Below are 26778 nucleotides of genomic sequence, written 5' to 3'. Positions count from 1 at the left end.
TGAGCACTGAGGAAGGCACCTCACTAAGTGACCACGAGGCCTTGGGCACGCTAGCTTTCTGAGCTCCAGCAGCACATTGCTGAGTGCCTTGTAGTCAGTGGGAGTAAGTTACGATCTCCAGGGGTTACTCCAAAGTTACTCCAGCTGGCAAAAAAAGAGATGGCTATTTTTCCATCTTGCAAATATCCCCAGTTGCAACTTATTTATAGATTCTTCCTTCTGCAGCTGGAAAATTGCTACTTGTTTTTGGCTGCTGTCACCGAGATGATAGCTACCCAAGAATGGATTAAATCTGCCAGTTCAGCACAGACCAGTCTGGTCAGCGATCAGTGAGGAGAGGCCCTTGAGAAGTCCATGACAATGACAGGTGAGCAAGTAGATGGGAAAGAGCCAAGAGCGCTGGCCTCAAAGTCGGGGACCCCGGCTCCAGGTCTGTGCCAGTCAACCTCTCAGAAGTGTGTTTTTGGTCAGGTCCCTTCACTGTTTTGGGCCTAGGCTGAATGTGGTCTTTAGAAAGATCCTTTCCAGCTGTAAAATGCCATGATTCTATGATTTGGAAAGAGCCATACTTTCTAGTTTCTTCTGGAAGCATGGGCAATGGCTTTTTAGCAGAACTGGGTTGTAATCCAACTTAGTCTCCCTCTGATTTTGCAGCTTTAGGCTCTTGATCCTTCATCTTTCATGTGGGGATAATAATAATGCTTATTTTGCAGAACTGTTGGAAGAACAGTGCTCGTGTGCAAAGAGAATCTTGCACAGCCTCAGCATGTGGTAGTGCATCAAGGTCTCTTGCTCCAGCGTGGTGTCCATCCCTCAACTCACTTGTACCTACAAATGCCCAGCAGCACGGAAGCAGAGTGGCCACTGGTAATAGAGACAAAGGCAACTTTAGAAAGAAAAAGCAAAGATTGTCCTCAGCGCCCTCCCATGGGGCTCCTTAATCAGAGTTGGCCACTTTCTCCCACGTGTGCTGTCATTGGGTAATTAGTGTCCCGAGCAGAGCCAAGTCCAGGGCACAGTGAGTGCCTTTGTTTTAGTCTTGTAAATTTCAACACAGGTTGGAAGGAACAAAACCCCAATTCATTTGGGAGATACTCCAAATCTGATTCTCTGCACCAAGCCATGGGAGAGAGACTACCTGGCAGTCCTGGGAGTGCATGGTGAGCTGGGCAGCTCAGTGGGTAGAAGGATCTTGAGGATGCTAAGAGATGTGGAAGGATAGCGTTTTGCCTGTAATTAGCAGAAGCTGGCCAGTGTCAGTGCCCTGGTGATGTGGTCTGTCCAGGGAAATGCTCAGAAAGCCTGTTCTAGAATAGACCCAAGGGCAGTGCTGTTTTTTGTTCCTCTTAACTCTTGGTAGCCTGATATCTTCCAATTTGAATGCTTTGAGAGCCACTGAAGTAAATTTTATAAACCCTTCACGTCTATTTCTAATGTCACTCATGGGAGGTACAGAGCCAAGTCTTGATGGATGTGCAGGAATTTGCAAGGTGAAAGAGCCAGCTAAAGAGAGTGTAATTGGTAAAGAGAGTAGCATATGAGAAATTCAGAAGTTTGAGACATATGAGGTGACACATATGAGGATAAGGTGGCACCTACGAGCATGGCATTCTCCATCCCCATGGATGGAGTGCTTAGGTATGACTGGATCATAGATTGCAAAAGGGGAGATGAAGAGAGAAGAAATCACTCTCAGTTGATGTTGTTGGCTGGATTTCAAGTTAGGAGTTTCTGCTCTAGATGAAGCTGGATAACTGGGGTCACAAATGCCTGGGATGCCTGGCAAGCTGGTGAGTGGGTCCATTAGAAGGATATTTGCAAGAGGGTTAAGGGGCCTCCTAGGAGAGAACTTACCTTAAAGGACGAGAGAGGCAGAAATGACAAATGTGATTAGAAAAAAAATTCAGTTATTGAATTCAGGAGGAGGCGATGCTGAGCACAGTGTAGAGTTTGTCATTCCGATTATCTCCTGGGCTAGACCTGCAAGGAATGCTGTGTTCGATGAACATGGAGGACCTGGGTTGGGCCAGGGGCAAGGGGATATGATAAATAAAATATGAAACTTATCTCTTAGCAAATCCTGATGCCATACTGGGGGCCAAGCAGCACTGCTTTGCTGTCTTCCCAGTAGGGCAGAGAACATTCTTCCAGCATTGCAAGTGGCCACTGAACATGGGCTCTGGAGGGAGGTAGACATGCCTGGCAGGCGCAGAACTGGTGGCAATGGCTGGCAGACCCGTGGAACCCAGCAGGAGAAAGTTGCAGATGGCACTGGTAACTCACTGAACTAGTTTATAATCTCATGTGAGTTGCTTTCTGGAGACTTCTAGAATTATTTGGGGACAGATTTTCAGAGAAATGATTCTGTATTTGCACATGGGGAAAAAAGACAGCAAAAGACAGATTACACTTGATTTAGATGTTTTAGGAATTCCTTTTCTGTAGTGCAGGGTAGTAGACATTGTTGATTGTTTCCTTAGCACCCATTTCCCATTTCCTCAATTCTAACAAAATCCTAATTTTGATGGGGTATCTCTCCATGCATGGAAGATAAGCCCATTCGTAGGGATTAGGGGTGAGCCTGGTTGGTTAAAGAGTTACTCCATTCCTCTCCCCAGTGACTGCCTAGGGTTGGCCATATAACCCAATTTGGTCTAATAATATATGGAGAGAGGCTAACTATGGGCATTTAAAAAATTTATCTGCATTCTTCCAGACAATGTCTAGAAGGAACTCGGTCTCTTTATCTCTGGAAATGGTCATGCAACAATGGAGGAGAGCCAGACCGGCTGCAACTTTCTTGCTATCCAGCTAGGATGAAAGAGGGACGGGCCAGAGAAGGATTGAGAAATGTATGCAGAACCTCTGAATTAAGCCAACTCTAAAAACCGCCATTCTGTTGGAATTTCCAGGTATATGAGTCAATAAATTTCTTTATTGTTTATGGTAGTTTGACTTGAGTTTTCTGTTACTTGAATCTGAAAAGGTGTCCTGATAAAAGTGGTTTGGGAGATCTCTTTAAGTTTCCAGAAGGAAAGATGTCCTGGGCCAGCAGAAGGACAGTTTCTTCTAGTTAAGGCTGTTTACACTCTAACTGAGGAGATCACTCCCTAATCACTTTTATGTCGGAGGCATCGTTTCTCCCATGAGAGCTTGGCATGGATAGGTCTAATGTTTGGGATAATCAGCTGTCTCTGGCCATATCCATTGAGAAATGGGGTCTACGTTCCTTCTCTTTGAATCTGGGTTGACTTTATTGACTTGGTTTTAACCAACAGTACGCAGTAGAAATGATGCTGTATGACTTCTAAGGTTAGGTCAGAAAAGGCTATGCAGCTTCCACCTGGTTCTTGGGATGCTTGCTCTGGGGGGAAGCAGCCAACATGTAAGAAGTCCAGTTACCTGAGCTTGCCATGCTGGAGAAGCCACAGGTAGTCGCTTTGTTTGACAGCCCCAGCTGAGCTCCCAGTGGACAGCCTGCATCAATTGCTAGCCATGGGAGTGAGCCATCTTACATATTCAGCCCAGTGAAGCCAGACTGAAGTCAGATGATTGAAGCCCCAACACACGTCTGGCTGCAACAGCATGACAGACCCCAAATGAGAACTGCCTAGCTGAGTTTTTCCTGAATTCCAGAAAATTGTGAATGAAATAAAATGGTTATTTTAAGCCACTAAATTGTGAGATAATTTGTTTCAGCAAAAGTAACCATAATACCAAGTTGTTCATTGTTTGCTTTTGGTTTGTACTATTAGCTTCACAATAATTATGTGGAAAGGATTTCTTTTCTCTTTCTCAGAGGTAGAAATACAGAGCATTAGTCTCAGAATTCCATCTTATTCGAGGCTCTTTGGGTTGCAAGTTATAGTAAAACATGCAAACTAGCTTAAGTAAGAAACAAGAATGTATTGGAAGGACTCAAAGAGTCTCAAGCGTCCCAAAAGCAGGTCGTCAGTCTGTCTCTCACATCCTTGTGTAGTCTCCTGTGTTGTACCAGGATTGGTCTGTGTGACCAATGGAAAATGGCAGAATGGATGGTATGGTATGTCATTCTAAGATTAGGTTATAAAATACCACAGCTTTTGTTTTAGGTTCTCTCTCTTTCTCTTGGATCACCCACCTGAAGGGAAGCCATGTCATCAGCAACCCCCTGGAGAAGACTGTGTGAGGAACTGAGGCCTCCTGCCAATACCAATGTGAGTGTGCCATCTTGGAAGTAAGTCCTTCAGCCCCAGTCGAGCCTTCAGATGACTGTAGCCTAGGCCGATGTTTTGACTATAACCTCACAAGAGACCCTAAGAAAGAGAAATCTGCCACCTTGTCCTAGGTGGTGTTCCCTAGCACAGTCTTGTCCCCCCTTCCCCTTATACATACTTCAGGTGGAGAATTTCACTGTGGGCAAGTCTGTGTTCACAATCCACGTGTGCAATATATATTGTTACACGTTTTGTATTTTGTCTGTGTTTTTTAAGGGGGAAAACCATAGAAAGGAAAGCATTTATTAGTTCTTTTTATGTCTCAAGCAGTATGATAGCTACTATATATACTTTAATAGAGAGAAAAAGCAAGTAAACCCCAAGCCTACTGATAGTGCTTCTATCTTCTAATGGGGAGGTGGTGACAGAATTCATATCAGTGGGACACTGAATATACATGTAGATGTTGCTGGGGTAGGGAGAAAGTATGTTTAAGCTCTGATAGTTGTTCTGGGCTTCTAAGGGCGAGATACAGAGCGAGGGGCCTTTTCTTTAGCAAAAACATGGAATCTGTGACCATGGAAATGTAGGCATCAAGGTGGTAAACTAGATTGTTCCTGTATAATATGGAAATGAAAAGGAAGTGGGGAGATGAGTGAGATCAAAGTTTGAGAAGAGCTGGTTTTGGAGCCGAAGTGACCAAGAGAATGCAAGGCCCTGGGAATGTTGAAGAGGACATGTGGTTGAACTTGAACCAATGCTATTTAAATCTCAGAGGGCGGGGTGACCTTGTTTGACATCAGTTGGGTTTCAATTATACTTTTGAAATAAACATGATTTCCATTTTACAGATGAAGGAACCAAAGCATAGAGATGCTTATAAATTAGCCCAGGTTGCATAGCCCCTAAGAGGTGGCCTTGGGCTGGAGCTCCAATTGTAGTGTCAGCAAAGTGGAGGACTTTGTAGATCTACAAACCCACAGTGTCAAAGACTCCTCTCACTACCAGGGATCGGCAAAGGCAAACTTCTTCTGTGAAGGGCCAGAGAGTAAACGTTTTAGGCTTTGCAGACCGTGCCATGTTTGCTGCACGTACTCAACTCTGCTGCTATGTTGTGGGAGCAGCCTTAGACCATACAGAAATGCACTGTGTGCCTGTGTTCTAGTCAAACTTTATTTGTGGGCACCCAAATTTGAATTTTATATAATTTTCATGTGTTATGAAATATTAGTCTTAAAAAGCACCTATTTTTCCAACTCTTAAAAAGTGTGAAACCATTCTTAGCTCGTGAGCCATACAAAACCAGGCAGCAGGTTGGATTTGGCCCCTGGACCAGAGTGTGCGGCCCCCTACAGTACCTGGTTCAGTTGTTTCTCGGATGTGTGTAAGTGAACAAATGAGTCAGCGAGAGAGCTTTGTAGAGGGCAGAGGAGGGGTGAGTGTTGACGGGATCAAGCGGGGTCCTCAGGGTCTTTGCTCGCCAGGAGATGTTTGCTGAAACTTACAGGAGGCTCTTCCGAGACAGATTGGTGGGTTACAGTCCCCGCTCCTCTTAACCTATAGCCCTAAATGCAGCATCCGTTTCCTTGGACAAGTCAAAGCCCTCTCGGCCTCACTTGCCTTGTGTGTGTATGGGTGTGTGTGTGTGTATATATGCACACGTGTGTATATGTGTATGTACGTGTGTGTGTGTGTATGGGTATGCGTGTATGTTTAATGAGAAGGTCTGACTAGTTATCTTCACGGTCACTCCTGGCTCCGAAACGCTCAGATTCTTTCATAAAAACCTGGCCGATTTTAGGGCACGGTTTTCCTTGCAGACTCTTTCCCTTAGCTCTCTTCTCTTCACTCCAGTCCTGTGAACATCTTCCCCCCTCTGACCCTGCTTCCTCTCTGATACTCTATTTCAAGGCTAGTGGGATTATCGTATCCAAAAGCACCCCAGGAAAAAACAGCTGGAATATCCAGGAAAAGAAAACAAGCCGGGGAGAGGTGAAGGGGTGTGTCATTGCCGTTCTTTGTGTGGACTCGTGGAGCTGCCTGTTTTAACCATCTCAGGATGGCAGGGATTTTTCTGTTTGTTTGAGAGGCCAATGTAATACCCTCGTGTTTTCCTTTTTTAGGAAAAAATAAGAAGAATTCATTTTCATCGGGATTAGCGAAATCTTTCTTCTTCTTTTATGTTGGCAACGTGAGGTCTTAGCGACTCTCTGATCCTGTGCTGAATAAAAAATATAGCATTACAATGCAGCACGGAGGCAGGGGGCTTGAACCCAATTTGGATTACCGTGCACAGCAGTGGGTGGGCATTCTGTGACTAATGGGGGGTCTTTGGAGCGGGTGCTGAGGGACAGTCCCTGGGGACCGAGCCGCACACACCCTGCCTATTGTTCCACCCTGATTTGAGGCCAGTCACCCAGAAGCTGAATCCACAGTCAGACACTCGGAATGGTGGGCTTGCATCAAGCTGACAGCCAGGTGGATATGAGGCACCACCATGCAGAAGCAGGACTGGTGCCGAGCTGGGAAACTTGCGAAAGTTGAGATGTTGTTAAAGCATTGAACTTAGCCAAGTCGCAGTTTCTCTATTGATAAGCCTGGGTGAATTATTTTTATCCCAAGGCCTCATCAGTCTAGAGGTACAGAAGGGATCATGGTGACTGCTATGGTAAATACTGCCGGATCGAAGGAGACGTGCTGCCAGGGAGCTGGGGCTTCCGCTGAGACTCTGAGGGCGGGGGGAATGAACAAGTGGAGAGAAAGAAAAGCGAGGTCCTGGCTGGGGATACAGGAACCATCATCTCTCTGAGAGCCAGTGTTCTTCAGATACTAGCAGCTCCCTGTGTCAGAATTATTTGGAGCAATAGTTTATCTGGGGTGCTAGTTTAAAAACACCCCCATGACAGATAATAAGGCATCAGATGGAGATAGTAATTCCTCCCTTGTGGGTGCTGTGAGGGTCAGAGGGCAGTGGGTCTGGGGATGGAGATCCATGAAGATGGGGATGGTGATGCTGGCTCTTTCCTTAGTGTTTTCTTAAGGGGCTTCTACTCTCTTCATTTCCAGTTCTACTTTATTTCTTAAGATCTGAAAGAAATCTTAGCATATTGCTTTGCTTACCTACTCTAAGACCTTGATTACTCCCAACAGAACTTCAGATTCCCATGACCTGCAACCTGGAGCCTCCTGACTTTAGCCCAAACTGCTCTCCTGGCTCTGTTTCTTATTTCTCTGCTATGCAATCACGCTATCAGGGAAACAAATTCCGGCTGTTGCCCTCATAATAATACCTAATATTTTCTTTTTCCCTTCTCTATATCTCTGTGCCCTCATCTACGCATCATAGTTTATGATGATTAAATGGGATAATCCATGGGAAGTGCTCAGGACAGTGTCTGGCTCATGGTAAACACCCCCTTGTATGTGTTAAAAGTTATTGCCAATATCTCTGCAACTTTTTTTGAAAAGAAGATCTGCCCTTGATTTCTGCCTTTGTTTGTCAATAGATGCAAGCATATTTTCTCTAAATGGATGCAGGTAGACAATGGCTGTGCAGATCTATTTCATTCTGAAATCCTGGGAATTAATTTGACAATTCAGTTCATTTCATTAATATTTATTTTGTGTTTTCTTCCATGCTTAGTGCACTGTGTGAATGGCTGAAAGTTAAATGTGAATGCTCGGATGGTCTCCAGGATGAGAACAATGGCTTCTGTTCATCCTTCAAGATGGAACAAAGTTTTTCTTCTTGCCCAATAACTCCATCTCCAACTGTCCTGCTTGCTTGTACAGCTCATAGTTAGGATGATCCAGTTGAGAACTTAATGGCTGCCTACCTGTAGCCCTAGGATAATCTGGGATGGCCCTTATGCTTGACGGCGAGTATCTGGCAGGCTCTGTTCAGGACATAGCGAGGTATACAGGTGAAATTATTGCTAAGTTTATGGATGAATTTTCCATTACTATGGAATTAATTCTTTGGATTTGGGGGTCTGGATAAGTTTCTGATGTTGTCGTCTGATGTTCAACGGATGCTTCTAGGGGCTGCCTTCTGTCCTTTTAGGAGATGTTAATGCTGTGTGTCATGCACACAAATAGAAGAATTTGAAGTAAAATATTTTGTTTATGAGGTTACTATAAATCAGACTTCAGATACCTGTGTTTATGATTTTAAGTTTTATTTCTTGCGGAAATATTGGAACAATGTTAAAATGGACATTAAGGTAAAAAACGTGCAATCCTATTACTCTAAACAAATCTACAGCTTTCAATTTTCTGTGACTCATTCTAGTTCCTTTTAGTATGCATATATATGATTTTTGCATAGCTAGAGCCAGAATAGAGCTAAGAATAGTAATTCTAATAAAAAGTAAAGCCATTGTTTATGAGTACTTAACATTTGTCAGGCAAAAACGGTTCACATGTGTTTTTGAATCCTCACACCAACTCTACTAGATAGGTAAGTTATTATTCCCATTTTAAAGATGAGGAAGCTAAGTGTTAGGGAGGTTGACCCACTCCGAGTCACACACCATGTGAGTCGGGGTGGCATATTTGACTCCTTCGTCTTACTGTGTTAAACAGGACCAGCCAGGCTGGGAAGCACCATTGACATGGCTGGTGGCTCAAATCCCATACAGACAAGTGGTGAGGGACCTCTGCTCCACGCTGGCAGTCCCTGGACCCACTTCCCAGGCACCGAGGGTGAGGAGTGGAGCCCGTTGGTCCCCACGCAGTGCAGGACAGGCAGAGGAAAAACCAGACTGTCCTTGGAGGTCAGATCATAGCCTGGAAGGGTGTCCAGCATTCGTTCCAAACGTTTGTGAGATACTGGGGTCGATTTGACTTACCTGACTCTGCTGAAGAGCAGGCGAGCTCCAGCCTGTAGGATGCCCGAAGCAAGCACAGTGCCATGAGCCCGTCCTTGCCCTGGTCCAAACGCGAGCAGTCCTTGTGACCTGTGCTTCAGCCTGTGTTGCCAGGTATTGGGAGAGAAGGCGCACGGATGCCGAGGGAGTGTCTCGGGGACACCCTGAGTCCCATCAGCAGAGCAGCCTGGCAGACACGAGCTGGTGGCCGGTGGCTTTGCCTGGTGGCCCTTTATGACTTCAGTGTTTGGCACATGTTAGACCCTCAGTAAGTGTTGTTGGCTGAATGGACGGATGGACAGATGGACAGATGGAATTGCTTATACCACACAGCTGTACTCCCTCTTGCTTGATAAAGACTAAAATAAAACATTGCGGCATCTTTCACTTTAGGTCGAAAATGGAAAGCTATGTGTAAATGAATGTGTGAGAGCATTTGAGTGTGTGAGAGTGTATAAGTGTGTATGTGAGAGAATGTGTGTGAGAGTGAGTACATATATTTGTGAATGTGATTGTGTAAGTATGTGTGATTGTGTGAGTGTGAATGTCTGAGTGTGAGAGAGTGTGTGAAAGTGTGTGAAAGCGTGTGAGTGTATGTGTAGACGAGGAGGGAGTGGGTGGTGAGGACGTGGGCAAGGCCACCAGCATGTTCACAGTGTCTGCGATGAGTCCCAGGATGGCACACAGTCTCTCACTTAATACCTTCAGCAATGCCACGGGCTAAATATTATAATCTGTGTTTTACCAGATGTAGAAATAAGACTCAGAGAGATTCAGTACCCTGTCCAAGGTCATTCTGGTACGTGGCCGAGCTGAGCCTTGACTTGCGGTCACTAAAGTTGGTGACCTTCTCACTGTACTCTGCTGAACAGCTCAGCAGGACATGGCCAGGTCTGACGCTGTCTCGGGGTCCAGAGGCTGGGAGACAACGTGCAACATCTTAGGAGGGCTGGGCTGTGTTCCTCCTGCAAAGTCCTGGAGGGGGAAGCAGGGAGGGAAGTGACTAGGGGTCTCTGGGGGTTGGGAATCAAAGCCGAAACCTTAGGCTGCTGCCATGTGTGAACACTCCCGGGAGAGTCAGAACGTTGGGAGGAAAGAGGTCAAGGGGAGAGACAGCCTTCCTACAAGGTGGGTGGGGAGAGCTCAGTGGATGGAAATTTCCATTAATGTCTAGTCCTTTCTGCCTCACTTTAGGCAGGAATGGACCTTAGAGCTGCTGGCTGGAGGTCACCTTTACTGAAAGTATCCTGCCGTTACCCCTCTTTCCTAGCCTCCTTACAGCAAGACTCAGAATGAAAGGTCCCTAACCCAGAGCAAGGACACAGGCCAAGGAAGCGAAAAAAGGCACTGTTTGTAAAGAAAACCCTTCACCCCTTTACTTCTAAAATCCCAGTATCCATGACAACTGGACCGAGTGAGGAAAATGGCTGTCCCCTCCCCTCTTCATTGTTTAACTTTCAGTTGCTGCAGCAACTGAACATACTGGGCCCGGCCAGACTCGCCCGGCGCTTTCTTCTTTCTCAGTCCCCTTTATTGCGGGCCCTCCTCAGTGCCAACATTGCTTTGTCTGTCCTTGGAGAAGGCTGTGAGAACCAGGATGGGCAAAGTGTCAGGCCTCGGTGCGGTTGAAAGTCCTTTGAGATGGGAGAAGTCGCTGGAACAAAGGGGCAGGGGAACAAAAAGCCCTGAACTGCTTTGCCCCTGCCTCTGAGGGTCTTTATCATCTTAAACCTCGGGATTTGAGAGTGTCTAACTTTGCCTTTCCCAGGGATGGCTTGGCAGGGATACAGAGAGAGTGGGTCTAGGAAACTGGTTGGGCAGCAATCTCAGCAAAGACCTTCTTCAGGAGACAAAGGCTCGTTAATTTAGGTGGTGGTCTTTCTCTTCTTTCCTTCTTTCTCCCCTTTTTTCTTCTCTCTCCTTCCTCTTTCCTCCCTCCCTCCTTCCCTCCCTCCTTTCCTTCCTTCCTTCCTTCCTTCCTTCCTTCCTTCTCTCTCTCTCTCTCTCTCTCTCTCTCTCTCTCTGCCCCTCTCCTTCTTTCCCTCTCTCTCTTTCATATGCTTCTGGTTAACACCTTCCCATTTGGAGAAATTCTAAACAATTAGGTAAGAGCTTCAAGATCTTTGAGCAATCAGTTCCTCTCAATAATTCGTCCTAAGGAAATGATTAGATATTTGCACAAGGAATCCTCTGCAATTCCTCACAGTGTTGCTACATTTGTGAAACAATGGAAAAAGTCTAAACGGCCGGACTTAAGATTGGTCAAATACATTATGGCTTATTTACACTTTAACAAACTAATCTTTCTTCATTCTTCTTTCTATAGTTGTCTGTGGGTCCTATGCTGACTGGTGGAGATCAAGGGTGAGCAAAACAGACATGATCCGTGCCCTAAGGAAGCTTAAAGATATAGTCAGATAAGGCAGAAATAAGTGAGAGTCTCAAATCATGGCAAGTGGCACAATGGAAAATGATGGGATATGAAGAGAGGGTGTATCGGTGGCACTTAACCTCATCCAGGGATGGGGGAAGCTTTCTCTAAAAAACAACAGTCTTTAGACTGTGATCTGAAGGATGAACCAGAGAAACATGAGGAATGAATGGAGTGAGGAAAATGCAGGCAGGCAGAGGGGCTGCCATGCTCACTGCGAAGGCCCAGAGCATGGCTTGTCCAGGAAAACAAAGGAGGCAGGCGACAGCTAGAGTGCAGAGGGGGAGGGCTGCAGACGGCTGAAAGGACAGCAGGGCCCAGGTCTGAGGCCTTCTGGGTAATGTCAAGAGTCTGGTCTGTATTCCAAGAGGAACAGGCAGGTTCAATGTGGCCAGGAGTAGGGGGCAAGGGGAGTAAGGGCTGTGTAACAAAATCAGATTTGCAGAAAGATCTCTGTGGCTGCAGCATGGAAAAAAGTTTCCAGTGGGCAGAGCAGTGTGGAGAGAGCAGCTAGGACACCAGTGCAGTAGTTCAGGAGGGATGAGGGGCGTCTGAAACCAGTGGTAGAGTGAAGATTACAAGAAGTAGGTGAATTGGAGAGATATTTAGGAGGCTAAAGTGATGAGACATGGTTATGGATTGGATATTGTTGGGGTAGGGGATGGTATAAGAGGGATTGAAGGGTCAAGGACTATGTAATCATTTCCTAGGGCTCAGTAACAAAATACCACAAACTAAGTGGCATAAAACAACAGAAATTTACTGTCTCACAAATCTGAAGGCTAGAAGTCCAAAATCAAGGTGTCGGCAGAGTTGGTTCCTTCTGAGGGTTCTGAGGAGAATCTGTTCAGGCCTCTCCCCTAGGTTCTGGTGATTTTCTGGCAATCTTTGGCATTTCTTGGCTTGTGGAAGCATCACCCTGATCCCTGTCTTTGTGTTCACATGGCCTTCTCCCTGTGTGTCTCTCTGTGTCCAAATTTCCCCTTTCTATGATGATACCAGTCATATTGGATTAAGGGCCCACCTAGTATGACCTACTCCAGTATGACCTCATCTTAACCTAACTAATTACATCTGCAATGACCCTGTCTCCAAATAAGGTCACATTCTGAGATATGGGGGTTAGCACTTCAGCATATCTTTTTGGCATGGAAGACACAATTCAACCCTAACAGACTAGTTTCAGGCTTCTGACTATACTACTGGATGGGTGGTGGTGTCATTCTCTGGGAGTGGAAATGCTGGATGAAAACCACATGTCAGGGAGAAGATGTTGAGTTCAGTCTTAGAGTTCAATGTATCTTTCATTCATTTATCCTCAAACATTTACTAAGTGACATCATGTGGTAGACATTGAACTAAATGCTGGGGATATAAACATGCACAAATCAGACATGATTCCTGCCCCTGAGGAGCTCCGAATCTAGTGGGAATGGACCTCGAACTCACAAACAAGCATAAAGTATAGGTGTAACACGTGCTATGAGTGGGAGGTAACTTGAGAGCCAACAGTAGCAGGATTTGACCTAGTAAAAGAGGTCAAGAAAGGTTTCCTTGAAGAAGAGGTACTTAAAAAGAGGTTGCTAGAAAAAAGGAGAAAAAGAACCTTCTAGACAGGGGAAACAGTGTATGCAAAGGTCTGGTGGTGAGCCAGAGCAGAAACAGTATGAGGAATGGAAAGATGACTAGGATGGGTGGCTGGGATGCAGAGAGCTCGAAGCAGTACAGGGTGAGATGAGCCTAGAGAGGAGAGCACCAGCCAGGTCTTGCAGACTCAAGGAAGCCGGGTTGAAAACCTTTATGCTAAGAGTAATGGGAAGCCTCTGAGCCAGGGAGTGACATTAGTTAACATATGAAAAAGGATCTCTTAGCCTCTCTGTCGTTTGGAGAATGGCTAGGAGGAGGGCATAGTGGATGAGGGTAGACCAGTAAGCGGCCATTTAAGGGTGCAGGTGAGAGACAGGGAGGCAATGGGTGATGGAGATGGACCTAAGGAGACGAATTTAAGAGATACCTGGAAAATGAATTTGGACGGACCAATTGGATATTGAGTGAGTGAGAGGGAGACATCGAGGATGACGTCTGGGTTTCTTGCATCTACAACTGCACGGCAGAGAACACTGAACGAGCATCAGGCTTGGGGAGGAGTCGTGGGTTTGCTTAGGAAATATGGGTTTTGAGGTGCATTTGAACCATTCGTGAGAAGAGGCTGGAAGGCTGCTGGATCTGCCCACCTAGAGCTTAGGGGGGACCTTGGCCAGGTGGGGGAAGGGGGGACCCAAAGCAGATTCAGGAGGGCCCAGTTGAGCTAGCAAAGAATTGCCTTCTCTGTCATCTCAAAGGGAAACACGAAAGCGTGTGTGCGGGTGTGGGAGGTTTGCAGGTTTAGTAACAGGAAAATGAAGGAGTTACTGCTTTCTGCTGTTTCTATTTTTTCCGAGAAGGAAGAGGTGAAGCCGTCTGCTTCAAGTGAGGAGGGAGGAAGGCAGGTGCGGGATTGGCAGCGAAGGTTTGAAAATAATGTAGGAGAATCGTGAAATGGGAAACATTTGCAATATGGCAAGTGAAAACCAGACAGTTACAAAATAGAACGTATGTATGACTTCAATTTTGGACAGAAAAAATAAAATGGTAACACACACACGTGTATGTCTCTATACACGCACTTCCTGATTAGTTGGACCATAAGCAATTTAAAATTCTTTACTTTGTACTTTTCTGTATTTTCCAAATTTACTAAAATAAACATATATTGCTTCTGCAATCAGAAAAATAACTATTTTTGAAAAGGTTATGTAACCTTTCGCTTTCATTCGTTTTCTTAAGAGGAGACTGTATGTTATTAACTTGAAAAATTACTGTTAAACTTTTTTCTAGCTTAAAACAAGAATACAGTAAACTGTTTGTTGACAAGAAATGTCCTTAGTGTAAGGCAGAATAGTAGAAGCCATGTTCATTTTAAGGTGACATCCTTATGACCTGAAATTACACCTTCTCTGTCGGTAGGTCCGTGACCGTGAAATCTTGGCTTCTGGTGCAGATCTGGTCACCGGCTGAGGAGGCAGCACAGCCCGAGGGCAGCAGTCCTGTGCCCGCTCGGAGAGCCACCTTCTGAGTCCACCAGTGGCCTCTTTGATAACTCTGAAGATTTTGATTAGGAAGAAAATTCTTTCAAAATTGTCCAGGTTTGAACATGCTACATTATTTTATTCTTTGCAATAACAGTAAGATATTCAATGTTATAAACACATGATTTTAGTTTTGATAACTTTATGTCCTTCAAATGAGTAAATTCACAGTGGAGAAGAAAATCCTTTGCTGCAGCTGTATGAGGGTAATGTGAGCTGCAGTGACAAAGGACCCCTCAGATTTTAGTGGCTCAACCTTTCAAGTAATACAGACAAGTTTAGTAACGTGCCCAAGGTCACACAGCATTTCCAGTCCAGGCAGTTTGACTCCAGAATACCTGCTCCTCACCTCCCTCCTACGTTATCATCCTACACACTAAGTCACCTCCGAAATGTTATTTCTTCCCCCACTTTCTCATACCTAGGAGGGTAATCTGAATAGTATATTCTTGCTGCGGTGTGCACCTCACTGGGGACGTGGGGGTGGCAGATACATCAGCTGTTGTACAGCAGATAACGTGTTAGAGATATCTATAAAATTATTCTTGTCCTAAGCAATGTCTGTGAAATCACAGGTTATCGAGGATATGCAGAACTAATATGCATTACAATAATACATAACTGCCATAAAAATGTTTCCATTGTACCACCCCAAGTCATCTCGTGTGTGACACACTTGGGGAAGCAAGGCATTAAATCTAGAGCCTGGGCAGAAAGTAAGCACAAACTGTGCCCTGGAACCATCCTCGGGGCGGAGCCCACAGGCTTGTTTGAAGCACAGCCTGCCTCTCCCAAAGGATGCACAGTGAACTTCACAGAGCGTCCCCCAGCGGCAGAGGGCATACGCCTGCAGTGAGCTGGATGCTGGAACCCAACCTGACCAGGACCTCTCCTGCCCTCCCAAGGCTGCCCTAGCCCAGGGGCAGAGGGGAGAGAAGGCAAGATGCTATGGGACATCCTGGCAGAAGAGGTGCTACCCTTTAAAGCAAAATGCTGCGTTCTGTCAATATCGGCCCTAAGAAGAAAGTGTCCTGGTGAAGGAAAAGCTTAGGATCTGCCTTCATCCTTATGTTGGGCAACATAAAGGGCTACAGCTACCCAGCCTACCTCTGACTGAGCCTCAGGTGGCGGACAGACCTGGTCTGGTGCTGGCTTTGTCGCCTTGTAGCCGTGCACCCTCGGCTACAAATTTCTGTAACCCCAATTTCCTCCCATGTCAAGCGGGGCTAAAAACAGCGTGTGCATGGGTTCTGTTTCCAGAACTCCTGCCTTCAGACCTAATATTTATTTGAAAGTAGTGAAGAGTGAGAATAAGTCAAATCATTCCACCAGCCTGTGGTTTTTATTCAACATTCTATTACCAAATTAGAAAAGGGCTTATGTGGGAAGGTCCTGACGTGGAAAGCTTACCAACTTGACTGTGCTCTCGTTTGAGAGTGTTCCATTTCTATGACACTCACCCACTTTCAAAGTTCTTTTCCTTAAATGATCTCATAACCCTAACAAGTTTGCCATCGAAAGAACTTTCCTGTTACCTATAAGTCTTCTCCCAGCCACAAAATAACCAATGACTTCCTACCCACAGCGGCGTCTGTCGCAAACAAACTCATACTCGGGGTCCCCTAAGCCAAGGTCCAGCAAGCCCACCCTTCCTCTTCCTCCTGTTTCTCCAGCTGAGCTGCCTCGGGAGGCAGTGGGAGTGCTGAGAAGGAGAAGGAGGCCACTTCTCAGGGAAGCCCTAGGAAAATTCAAGGGCTGGGCAGGAGAATGGACTAGTGTTCCCGAAGCTTGAACTGCAGAGCGAGGAGACAAATGTCTGCTGTCTGTCATCCCTGCGAGATTGATGGCGTCTGATCCACTCTCTGCCCAACCCCCTCATCTCACCAGGGGCTGACATCTTCAGCAAAGAATGGAAAGTTCCTTTCCTACAGAATCGCGTGGGCTGAGAAACCCTTTGACAATAAGGATGTGCTAAGCGACTCTCATTTCTTTCTGCAAATAATAGATGGAGAAGATGCAATTACTTGCCTGCATTAACTTTGTATCAAACAGAACTAGAGCATTTGTAGTTAAAAACACTTTCAATGGATCCAATAACTTATGAAAAGTTATGGCCAGTGAAGCAATACTGTGGTCATTGGTAACTAGAACTGTTTAACCAGGAGAAGGGCTCCTTTGGGAGAAGCGTGGGGCTGAAAAAAAATTTATTTTATGTGAGGCAGAAATTCCCTTAGATCATATGGCTAAGGAAGTCCAGCAGAGAGAATATGAAACTGGAGGAATTGAGGTTCCTTGAGTCATAATACGGATGGAGCTGCCCAGGGCTCCCACGCGCCAGGCGCTGGCCTAAGCACTTTCTAGGGGGCTGTTCACGTGTCCTCAGGACAGCCTTATAAGGAAGGTGCTGTCACCCATTTTACAGATGAGGAAACTGAGCCCCACGGAGCCAAGATTGCAACCAGGCAGCCTGACTCCGTCCCCTAAAACACTCTTTGCCCTTCAATACCTAGTAGCTGGAAGGTAGGCAAGCAACAGAGGAGAAAAGTTGGGTCTGAATTTCTGTTAAACTCTCTCATGTGAAATGGCCACAGGGCCCTGAATGGCCCCTGAGAACACAGGGGCCCAGGCTGCTAGGGCACAGATTATGTTGCCTGGTACCTGCACACGGCAGATTCCCCATTAACGTTGAACTGGAATCAAGTATAATTACATGAGTGGTTAGCTCTGTCTCCCCAGCTCACCAGAATTTTTCTTAATTCTTTGATTTTCTCCAACCACAGAAACTGTGTTTTCCTTACAAATATTGAGATCGTGGAAAACTACAACTAGACGTGAGAAGCATTCTTGGTGTTAAACTGAAAATCCCGAGTTGCTCCTCAGAGTTTGAAGCTGGGCACCACTGCTGGTCTTTAGAACTCATTGAAGGGGCACTTCCCCGCCGTTGCCCCTCCTATCCCGACCCCCCTCTCGCTGTCTCCTGGTGAAGCATGAATATTTTCACAGTGAAGTGTGGGTCTAACTGTGACACTCTTCCTGCCCACAGAATACACAGGATTCCAGTGAGCAAATAGACCGCCCAGAGTCTCACCAACCTCGGCCACAGGTATGCCGGCAGGAACTCGGGAGCTGGGCTCACAGGCGTTCAGGATGGTGGCTGCTGCTAACGAGGTTAAAATCATCTATTCTCTCAATGTCACCCCTCTCCACCCTCTAGGCCATGGTCCAGGCGCAGTCTGGGCAGCCAAAACTTGGGATGAGCCGTCTCTCCGTTTGCTTTACGCCGTGAGCTGTGTTCCTGTTTACTTTCCCCTTCCTGATACATTCTGGGGGTGCTTAGCCTGTGTGTGCGCTGACTATGACCAGCTCTGTCTTCCTGGGCCTCAAGGAGAGAGGTGGGCTCACGCCTTCCCAACAGTGAGCCGACCACTTCTTACTCTTGCATTATAATTGCTTGCCTGAGGTGACCATCCTACTGTCATTAGTATCAGAAATGCCTTCTTCAAAAAGCTGGCTTGAGAGTTAGACTTGGATTCTGAGCCCAGAAGGCACACCATACACAGACGTGTTGGAGCTGTGCCTGGATGCCCAGGGCCCTGAGTGGTAACAGCTCCCCTAGTTCTCACACCTGCACGTTTATGGCTGGGCAGTCAGCAGGGTTGGCCAACAGGAGGTGGACAACTTTTCCGCGTTGGTCGGTGATCCAAGAGTCTAGCATCAGCACACTTCTACCCTTTGCTTAACCCTGGTCAATGGCTCTCCACAGCCTGTAGGACAGGGGCAGACTCCCACCTTGCCATCTGCGCCCCTCTGTGCCCTGGCCTTACTGAGCCCTCTTCTCTAGGCCTCACTTCTCTCCCTCTTGCACCCCTCGGTCCAGCCGCACTGAATAATGTACTGTTCCTTGACAGTGAATTGGATGCCCCTGGGTTCCACAAATGGGCTTCCCCTGCTTGGATGCTCTTCCTGGCGTCTTGTTCTGGTTCACACACCCTCCCCCTTGGGGCTGGCCTCAGCTTTCCCTCCATCCAAGGATCCATCTCTGACCTTGCAGGCTGGATGGGCCCACTCTCCTTCTGGCTATCGTGGGACTCATAGAGATGGGAGGCTGTAGAAAGTAGCGTTAAGACATCAGACGGACGGGGGTTCACATCCCAGCTCTCTCATCGCTAATCATGTCATCTTGAGCAAGTTATTAACTTCTCCGGGCCTCAGTTTCACCACGTGTAAACTGAGGATGTCAGCAGAACTAGCCTTAGAGGATTGTTTTGAGGAGGAGGTAAGCTGATGTATATACAGTGCTATAGTAGGTTGAATTGTGACCCTCCAAAGATATGTCCACCTGGAACCTCAGAATCTGACCTCGTTTGGAATAAAGATCTTTGCAGATGTAACTAAGTTAAGGATCTCAAGATGAGATCATCTTGGATTTAGGTCAGGCCTTAAATCCAATGGCAGTTTCCTTATAAGAGAAAGGCAGAGGGAGACGTGAGACACAGAGAGGAGATGCCGTATGAAGTTGGAGGTAGAGATTTGAGTGATGCAGCCACAAGTCAAGGAACGCCTGGAGCCACCAGAAGCTGGAAGAGGCAAGAGGAGGGATCCTTCGTAGAGCCTTTGGAGGGAGCTTGGCCCTGCTGACACCTGGATTTTGGATTCGTGGCCTCTGGAACTGTGAGACAGTGCATTTCTGTTGTGTTAAGCCACGAAGTGTAGTAATTTATCACAACAGCCCCAGGAAACTGATATAAGTGTTTAGTGTGGTATGTGACCCATTGTAGGTACCCCATCTGCATGGCCAGCTATTACTGCTGTTGTGGTGGCAGCGTGCTAAATTTGTCTCTTCACCTGTGCATCTGTCAGCTACTCTTTCTCTCTCACCATGTTGTGAATTTCTCAAAAACACAGTGTGTTTGTTAACTTGTATTCTTGGTGCTTACCACAATGTCTGGCACATCGTGGATGCTTAAGAAATGTTTACCAAATGAATGAGTGATTTAGAACAAGGACATGCTGGCATTGATTCTGCCACCTGATGGGGACCATACTTTGGTCATTCCAGGATCGTACATCCTGAGATTTCCCTACTTGGCCACTGCCCCTTTGATGATTTGAATGTTCTAGCTCAGTATTGGTGAAGGCTGTGGTGCCCAGCGGCAGTGCAGTAACCAGCAGAAGTGGTGGGGTACCCACAGGTCTCTCAGTGATGGGTGGCCAGTGGACACAGCAGCTTGGGTCATCCATCGTTGCCTGGTGGAGAGGGCACTGCCCAGTGGAGAGGGGCTGGGACAAGAAAAGAGGTATCCGATGGTAGCTGACCAGACTGGTCAGTGTACAGGCTTGATAGGTGAGCATCCAGGGAGCTGCGTCAGCAAGTGGCTTGCCCAGACCACATGGCGTCTTCACAGCATGATGCTGCTGCAGTACAGCACAGGGTCAGCAGGCTCTGGAGACCCACAGCCCAGCCTGGCACACTCCTGTCTGTTTCCTCAAGCCTGTAAAGATGGGGATAAAACCACCAATTTTGAGAATAGGAATTTGAGGTTTAGAGAGCTTGAGCGATCCGACAAAGGTTACTCAGGAAGTGTCAGAATTTGAATCCAGTTCTTGATCGTAATGTCTGGGTTCAGCAGGAGTCAGGGATAGAGGAGAGGGAAGGGAAAAGGGGGGAGGGAAAGACTGTGTGCATGTGTGAGTGAGGAATCTGGGTTTGAGCTGTCCCCTCCATGAAGAGAGATAGAAGGTTCATCTTTGGATCTACTTGAAAATGTGTCTCACTTTGTAGAAATTTGACTTACTTAAAAAGGCCCCCAAAGCTTGCGCTGGGAGGGACTGGTCTCCCAGCTGGTGATGTGTGAGTGTTCTGCCATATAAGGAGGCAGCTAGAGTCGGTGTCCCTGTGGCTGGAACTCTTGCTCATTGCTTCTGCTTCTACAGAGCCCACATTTGGGACAACTGTTAGCCCGAATGAGAGGACGAGCTAGAGGAACTCGATTATTAGTGGGAGTCTCTTTATGAGGATTTGGAAAACTGACACTGTGGCTGCAACACCAGCAACATTAGCACGTGGAGCCTTCGTTAGGCCGGGAGGGTCTCAGGCGCCACCCCAGACCTACTAATTAGGAAGCTGCATATTAACAAGATCTCCGGGTGATTCTATGCACATTCAATTTTGAGAAGTATTCTTACAAGGTGGTGGTTCTTGATCTTGCCTGCACATTACAGTCACTTGGGGAGCATTAAAAAATTCTTTAATTCCTGGCCGCACCCAGACCAAACAAATCAGATCTCTAGGGGGTGGCACCCAGACATTGGAGTTTATTAAAACTCTTCAGGTGATTTTGAGGTGCAGAAAATCAGTGCCTTAGGACAGAGGGTCTTAAAATTGGCTGCACATTAGACCCACATGGAGATCTTGTGCAACTTCCTAAAACTGAGCCAGCCCCAGACCAATTAAACCAGGGGGCCTGGGGACTGTCAGACACAGGCCTCTGATTTGTGGAGCTTCCCAGGTGAGCGCAGAGTACAGCCAGGATGGAGATCCAGTGCTTCCGGGCTCAGCTCAGGGGTCTCTCCCTCTTGGAGGCCCCTCATAAAATGTCCTCTCTCCCAAGGATGCATCAGGCACCCATTCTCAGATTTCCCATGATGCCCTGTGCATGCCTGCACCATCTCTATCTAATAATCTATTATGTGTCTGTCTTCACCCACACGATTAGGCTGGGAGCTCCTGGAGAGTAAGAACTGCTTTATTTTTCTTTGCGTTCCTTGTGCTTCTCACAATGGCTGTCATAGAAAATGTACTTGAGAGGTTATTATTATTGTTTCTATTATTATTCCAATCCTGACATTCTATGGTCAGAGCTGTGGTAAGGAAAGCTCACCCCAGAGCAGCGGATGTTCAAGAAGGAGCAAGTTCAGGCATGAGGGTAACTAGGAGGCTGTTGCGATGGTCCAGATGGCAGGTGATGAATGACTGAATGAGGGTGGTGGCAAATGAGGACACAGGGAAGGGGCCCATTGGGAAGGGCATCATGAGGTAGAATCAGTAGGTGTGTTAGTTTGCTGGGCTCCCGGGACTAAAAAACAGAAATTTATTGTCTCACAGATCTGGAGGCTAGAATTCCGACATCAAGGAGTCTGCTATTCCGACACCAAGATGAAGGCTATCAGGAAGAATTTGTTCCATGCTTTTCTCCCAGCTTCTGGTGGTTTCCTGGCAATCTTTGGTGTTCCTTACCTTGTAGCACATCACGTGGTCCGGCTCTGCCTTCATCTTCACGTGGTGTTCTCCTCGTGTGTGTGTCTGTGTCCAAATTTCCCCTTTTTGTAAGGACACTAGTCACATTGGGTAGAGGGCTCTCACACTCCAGTAGGACCTCATCTTAACTAGTTATAGCTGCAACAACCCTATTTCCAAATAAGATCAAATTCTGAGATACTGGAGATATGATTTTGTGTGTGTAGGGGGTGGGCATGATTCAACTCCTAACAAGAGGTATAAAAATTCTTTTGTGAACCATGCCACGTGCAAGGACTTGAACTTCAGGAATTTTTCTTTCGTCCTTTTAGAGATAAACCAAAGTTTTGCTGTGAAATCAACACTCTAGTTTCTAAGCTTTGGGCAAAATCATAACTTATGCAAAGGAACTTCGGGGATGTTGACAAAACTGGAAAAACAGGTGTCTCTAGCTGAGTGGAGATCAATACGAGGCGAGAGGTGAGAGGAAGCTTGGGAAACTCAGGTGAACAATCCATAAATAATTGGTCTTGGTGGTTCTCTCACTTGCTGTCTGCTTTCACTGCCTTAATTCACTGCTGATGCTTTTGGCAGACTTAATGCCCTGAGATTTCACGAGTGAACATGCACAGGAGGACTGAGAAGCATAGAGATGATTAAAACATGTGCTTGCTCCTGCCACATCGTACAGGACCGAGTCCCTTCCTTTCTCCCCTCCTTCCTTCGTTCCTTCCTTCCTTCCTCCCTTCCCTCCTTCCTTCCTTCATTCCTTCCTTCGTTCCTCCCTTCTTCCTCTACTTCCTTCCTCTTCTTTCTTTCTAGGCTCCATTGTTAGTGCCTGCCTTTGCTTGTTAATCATTCTTTTGTGATTTTTTTGGTAGCAGTTAAATGTAGTGGAGGTTTCGTAATTGGCTGCTGTAATTAGAAACACCTTTAGATTAGAAGGATGTTTCTCTTTTCTCGCTTTAAGAGCTGTTGCCTGTATTCCCTTAAAATCCTACACTTGGCTGGTGGGGGCTGGAGGCGGGTCACGGCTGCACATGATTCGTGGCAGAGGCGGCATTCTGCTAACAATGGCACCTTGCATCCTGCTTCGGAGTTCTTTCTCGCAGCACAAGCAGAACTGAAAAGCGTGGAGGGCTGTCCTTGCTCTTAGTATCTCCCAGATCTCCTGCAGGCCCCTCTGTGCACATTTCCATGCTGGAATCTGGACAGTGTTATCCCAGACAATTCAATTCCTGCCAGAAAGGGATTGTCTCCCCAAAGATTGTCTGTCTGCTTTTTTTCCTTTTTTGGGCCAAAGAGACTTTCAGGAAAAATATAGTTTATGTTCCAAATGGGAACACCTGTATCTCTTGTCAAAACAAAAGTTAAAAAAAAAACCCAAAAAATCCCAAAGCCAAAAACCTATGAATTGTCCTAAGATTTTCCATCTGCACCCCCACCCCCTAAATCCTTACAGACTTGAAATAAAACCCAAGTGAGACTCTCCAACTGGAAATAGTCACTGCATGATTTTATCCACCAGATCGGCATGGAGGAAAAGGGAAGCTGTGTTTGCGATCCATTGTCACCAGAAGTTGAGCTTCTGGGAAGAAGCGAGAGAGTTTCAAGTTGTGGTTTGCTGTTCTGCTTTTTCACTCTTGACTTCTTTTCCTCCTGTACCTTTAATTCAATGGCTTTAAATTTTGGACCAATGAGGGGGCTGACTTCAAGGGACCAAGAGGAGTTTGAGATGCCCTTCCTGGGTTGGATCTGTAACTAGTAGCTGGAATTTGACACCCCTGAAAACAGTAAGAGTATATCCAGGGCCTCCCATCTCAGGCCCTGTGGTCTGTCTGGTGAGGACTTGGAAGTCCACATTCATTCCCAGAAGTACTGTGAACATCCAAAACAAGAAAATGTCTACCCCCCACCCCAACCCCGGATCCGCGGGGGCAACAGTGTTTGATGTGGTTCAGCTAGGGTATGACATTGATTGGGTCCTTTTTTTTTAAATTTAAAAAATTTTTGTGAGTTTGGTATTCTACTCCATGATATATCTATTTTGGTTTTAGGGGTAAAAATGACCTTTTCACCACCAGAGTTTTGATTAAAATCAATGCTCCCGTGCAGATGGTGCGTATGTCTCCCAAGACCTTGAAATAGGTGGGAGAGTGGAGCTGACAAAGAGCAGCTGACGAATATCAGCTGAGGGAATAAAACAAAAGAGTCTGAATTATTGGCAGATTTGAGCTGCATCTTGGAAGGGGCTCAAGAACTTTCCGGCAGCCCTTGGGGTGATGGCTGCCTCAGATGCTCCCCTTCTGATGTCCAGTTTCCAGAGGACAGTTTTTGGTGGGGCTGCCCTGCCATGAACCCTGGGTGCCATAGACCCTCCTTCCACAGACATAGGAGATGGTTCTGTGACCACCTGGCTTCACAGTGGGGACTCAGCCTGCCTCGCTGTGGTTTTGCTTTGTCCTTCTTATGTCACTCTTGGAGTCTTGGAACAGCATTCTTGAAACTGAAGAACCCCCAGCTAATACCACTGAACAGGTAAGGCCAGACGCAGCATGCCCCTGATGCTAGCTTGTCAAGGAAACCTAGATGTCTGGTGTTGACGTAAGTCCTCTACGGGCAAATGGAGGATCGTCATGGACTTGGGAAGTGTAAGTTGCCCGTGTGTGCACTCCCTAAATCTCTTTCAATCCAGAAAGCTGGAATGAAAATACAGTCAACGTTGACTCCCCTCTCCTCTTCCCTCTGAGGTTTCCTTCCCCGCAGTAATGTGATGAGTTGGAGAGGGGGCGTCATCGTGGACTCATGACACTTGGTTGACTTACTGGGGTCACCGTGAAACGAGAGGGAGAAAGGCATCTTGCCAGGAAATCTTGACCAAGCTACTCAATGCAATCCTTTTTTTCCCACAATTCAAACCTTCCTCATAGGAAGATAAACTACTTTCCAGACTCAGTTCCTCCTTCTTGCTTCCTCTATAATTCCTGCTTCTTCATGGTGACAAATTTCTCTTGCTGACTATGTTCTTTAACTTTTTCTCCCTCAGCCCACTTCATTCCTACCCAAAATATCACATAAAAGATATTTCTAAATGTGCATGTCTACCTCCAGTGCCCTTTAGAAGATCTTCTCACACATCGCATTTCACCTAAAATTTCCCTCTCATCTAAGTATAACGCAATTTCTCACTTCATCAGTCCTATCACTGACTGGTGTTGTGTGGAACTCTGAGAAAAGTGCTAAATGCCAGGAGCATGCGTTTTGTCATTGCCCAGACCCGGCTTCAGATCTGAGCTCTGCCACCACAGAGCTGTGGGACGAAAGCTCTTGGAGCCTCAGGTGCCGCATCAGAAAATGGAAGATGCTGGTCCTTCCTCATGGCAGTGTTGAAAGGATCAGGTAAAGATCATGGAGGCTGTTTCTGCTGTGTACAAAGTCCTAGGCAATTTGAGTTCCTCTATTTCCTTTGAAGGAACAAACTTGCTAAATGCCTAACACCCCCAAAAGTCTGTTTAGGTGTGGGCTAGAAACACATTGAAACCAATAGTGTAGGGACTCAGCACATTTTGCATAAGGATAAAATGCAAACCCATTGATTTATTTGCCAAAAACCCAGCTGAGATTACTGTTGTCGGACCCGAGTCTTTATAAAATAAATGAAGGACCTTATATTAAGTATTAACGAAAATATGTGATCCACATTTTAAAGCAAAAGGCCAGCTTGAATTAAATATCAAGATTCGATACATAATATTTGCATTGTTGTGCTCAGGGGTCCGATAGACCTTCATCTTACTTTAGTCAATATTTTCCTACGTCTATATTCTTCCCTTCTCACGTCCAGTCTTGGTTCTCTATCAAAGATCTTAGTAATAATATACCTAAGTTAGAAAATTGTTGTGAGGATTAAATGCGATAATGGCAGACACTTAGCGGCATACAGAAGTCATCAACAAATCTGGCTCTAATTATTTCTGCACCTTGTTGTAGAAGGTGACACAAGCAGAGGTAGAGAATGTTAAATGTATGTTAGATTCTGACTTGCGTTGATTTCGTTAGATGAGCAGTCATCAACCATCAACTGAGAATGATTTTTTCCCCCGAGAGATATTTGGCAATGCCTGGAGAATTTCATTGTCATCACCTGGGGTGGAGGGGGCACGAAGGAGAGGGGTGTGTGTGTGTGTGTGTTTGTGTGTCTGTGCACTGCTGGCATCTAGTTGGTAGAGGCCAGGGATGCTGTTAAACATCCTTCAATGAGCAGGACAGCCCTCGCAGAGAATTCTCTGGTCCAAATGTCAATAGTGCTGGGGTGAAGAAATCTGTCTTAGCTGGATCCTAATCCCGTTCGGCTCTGTGTATGAGGGGAAAGATCTTGCTTCTTCAGCAAATTAGACCAGTGATTACAAGTCCTAGGTTTTGCAAGTGTATCTACCCATGATCTCTCTCAAAAATATACAGAGCTTCACAAAAATGTCTTTAATCTCAGCATTTTTTATTACAACGATGACAGAGTGACTGTCTTTAGGCTTTAATAAAAAAGCTTATTGCTGAAAAGTCTAATGTGTTTGCTGCACTAGAAGTCTATTTTAAAAAAAGTCTAATGTGAATAGAAAAATGATCAGTGGAGAGTATGATTTGTCTCTGACTATTTTTTAAGTGAAAAGTTATGGTCAAATGAGTCCTAGGAATAAAACTTATTTCCAACAAGATTATTCAAATTCCTCATATCTCTTCTAATCATTGGATTAAACAAACAAACAAAAATCTCATTTTGATTTAATCAGGTACGGGAATAAAACCCATAGCTGTCATCCTGTTCAGGGGATTGCAAATCTTTAATATCTAGCACCAATTAAGATTCTGTGTCTTAATCCTTTTGCCATACCTCCTTATGGTTCTGCACTTATTACTTCGC

The 26778-nt window shown here is 46.0% G+C and overlaps 1 long non-coding RNA gene across 7 annotated transcripts in view; it reads left to right on the top strand.

Moving 5' to 3' along the window:
- LOC124236012 (uncharacterized) overlaps positions 1-26778 on the top strand; it is a 52633-nt gene that overhangs the window by 9125 nt on the left and 16730 nt on the right. For 2 of the 7 annotated variants that reach the window (XR_006887621.1, XR_006887622.1), the window contains exons 3-8: positions 226-367; positions 714-867; positions 2717-2912; positions 4092-4196; positions 14502-14680; positions 17667-17791. This is a non-coding gene — a long non-coding RNA (uncharacterized LOC124236012). Of the gene's footprint in view, positions 1-225; positions 368-713; positions 868-2716; positions 2913-4079; positions 4197-14501; positions 14681-17403; positions 17543-17666; positions 17792-17837; positions 19198-26778 lie in introns of those variants that run through there. The other 5 variants (XR_006887624.1, XR_006887626.1, XR_006887627.1 and 2 more) reach the window with 5 other exon arrangements.

The sequence above is a fragment of the Equus quagga genome, chromosome 2, assembly GCF_021613505.1.
Source record: "Equus quagga isolate Etosha38 chromosome 2, UCLA_HA_Equagga_1.0, whole genome shotgun sequence".
Lineage (NCBI taxonomy): Eukaryota > Metazoa > Chordata > Mammalia > Perissodactyla > Equidae > Equus > Equus quagga.
The sequence above is the reverse complement of the archived record's forward strand: the minus strand, read 5'-3'. Positions and strand labels throughout refer to the sequence as shown.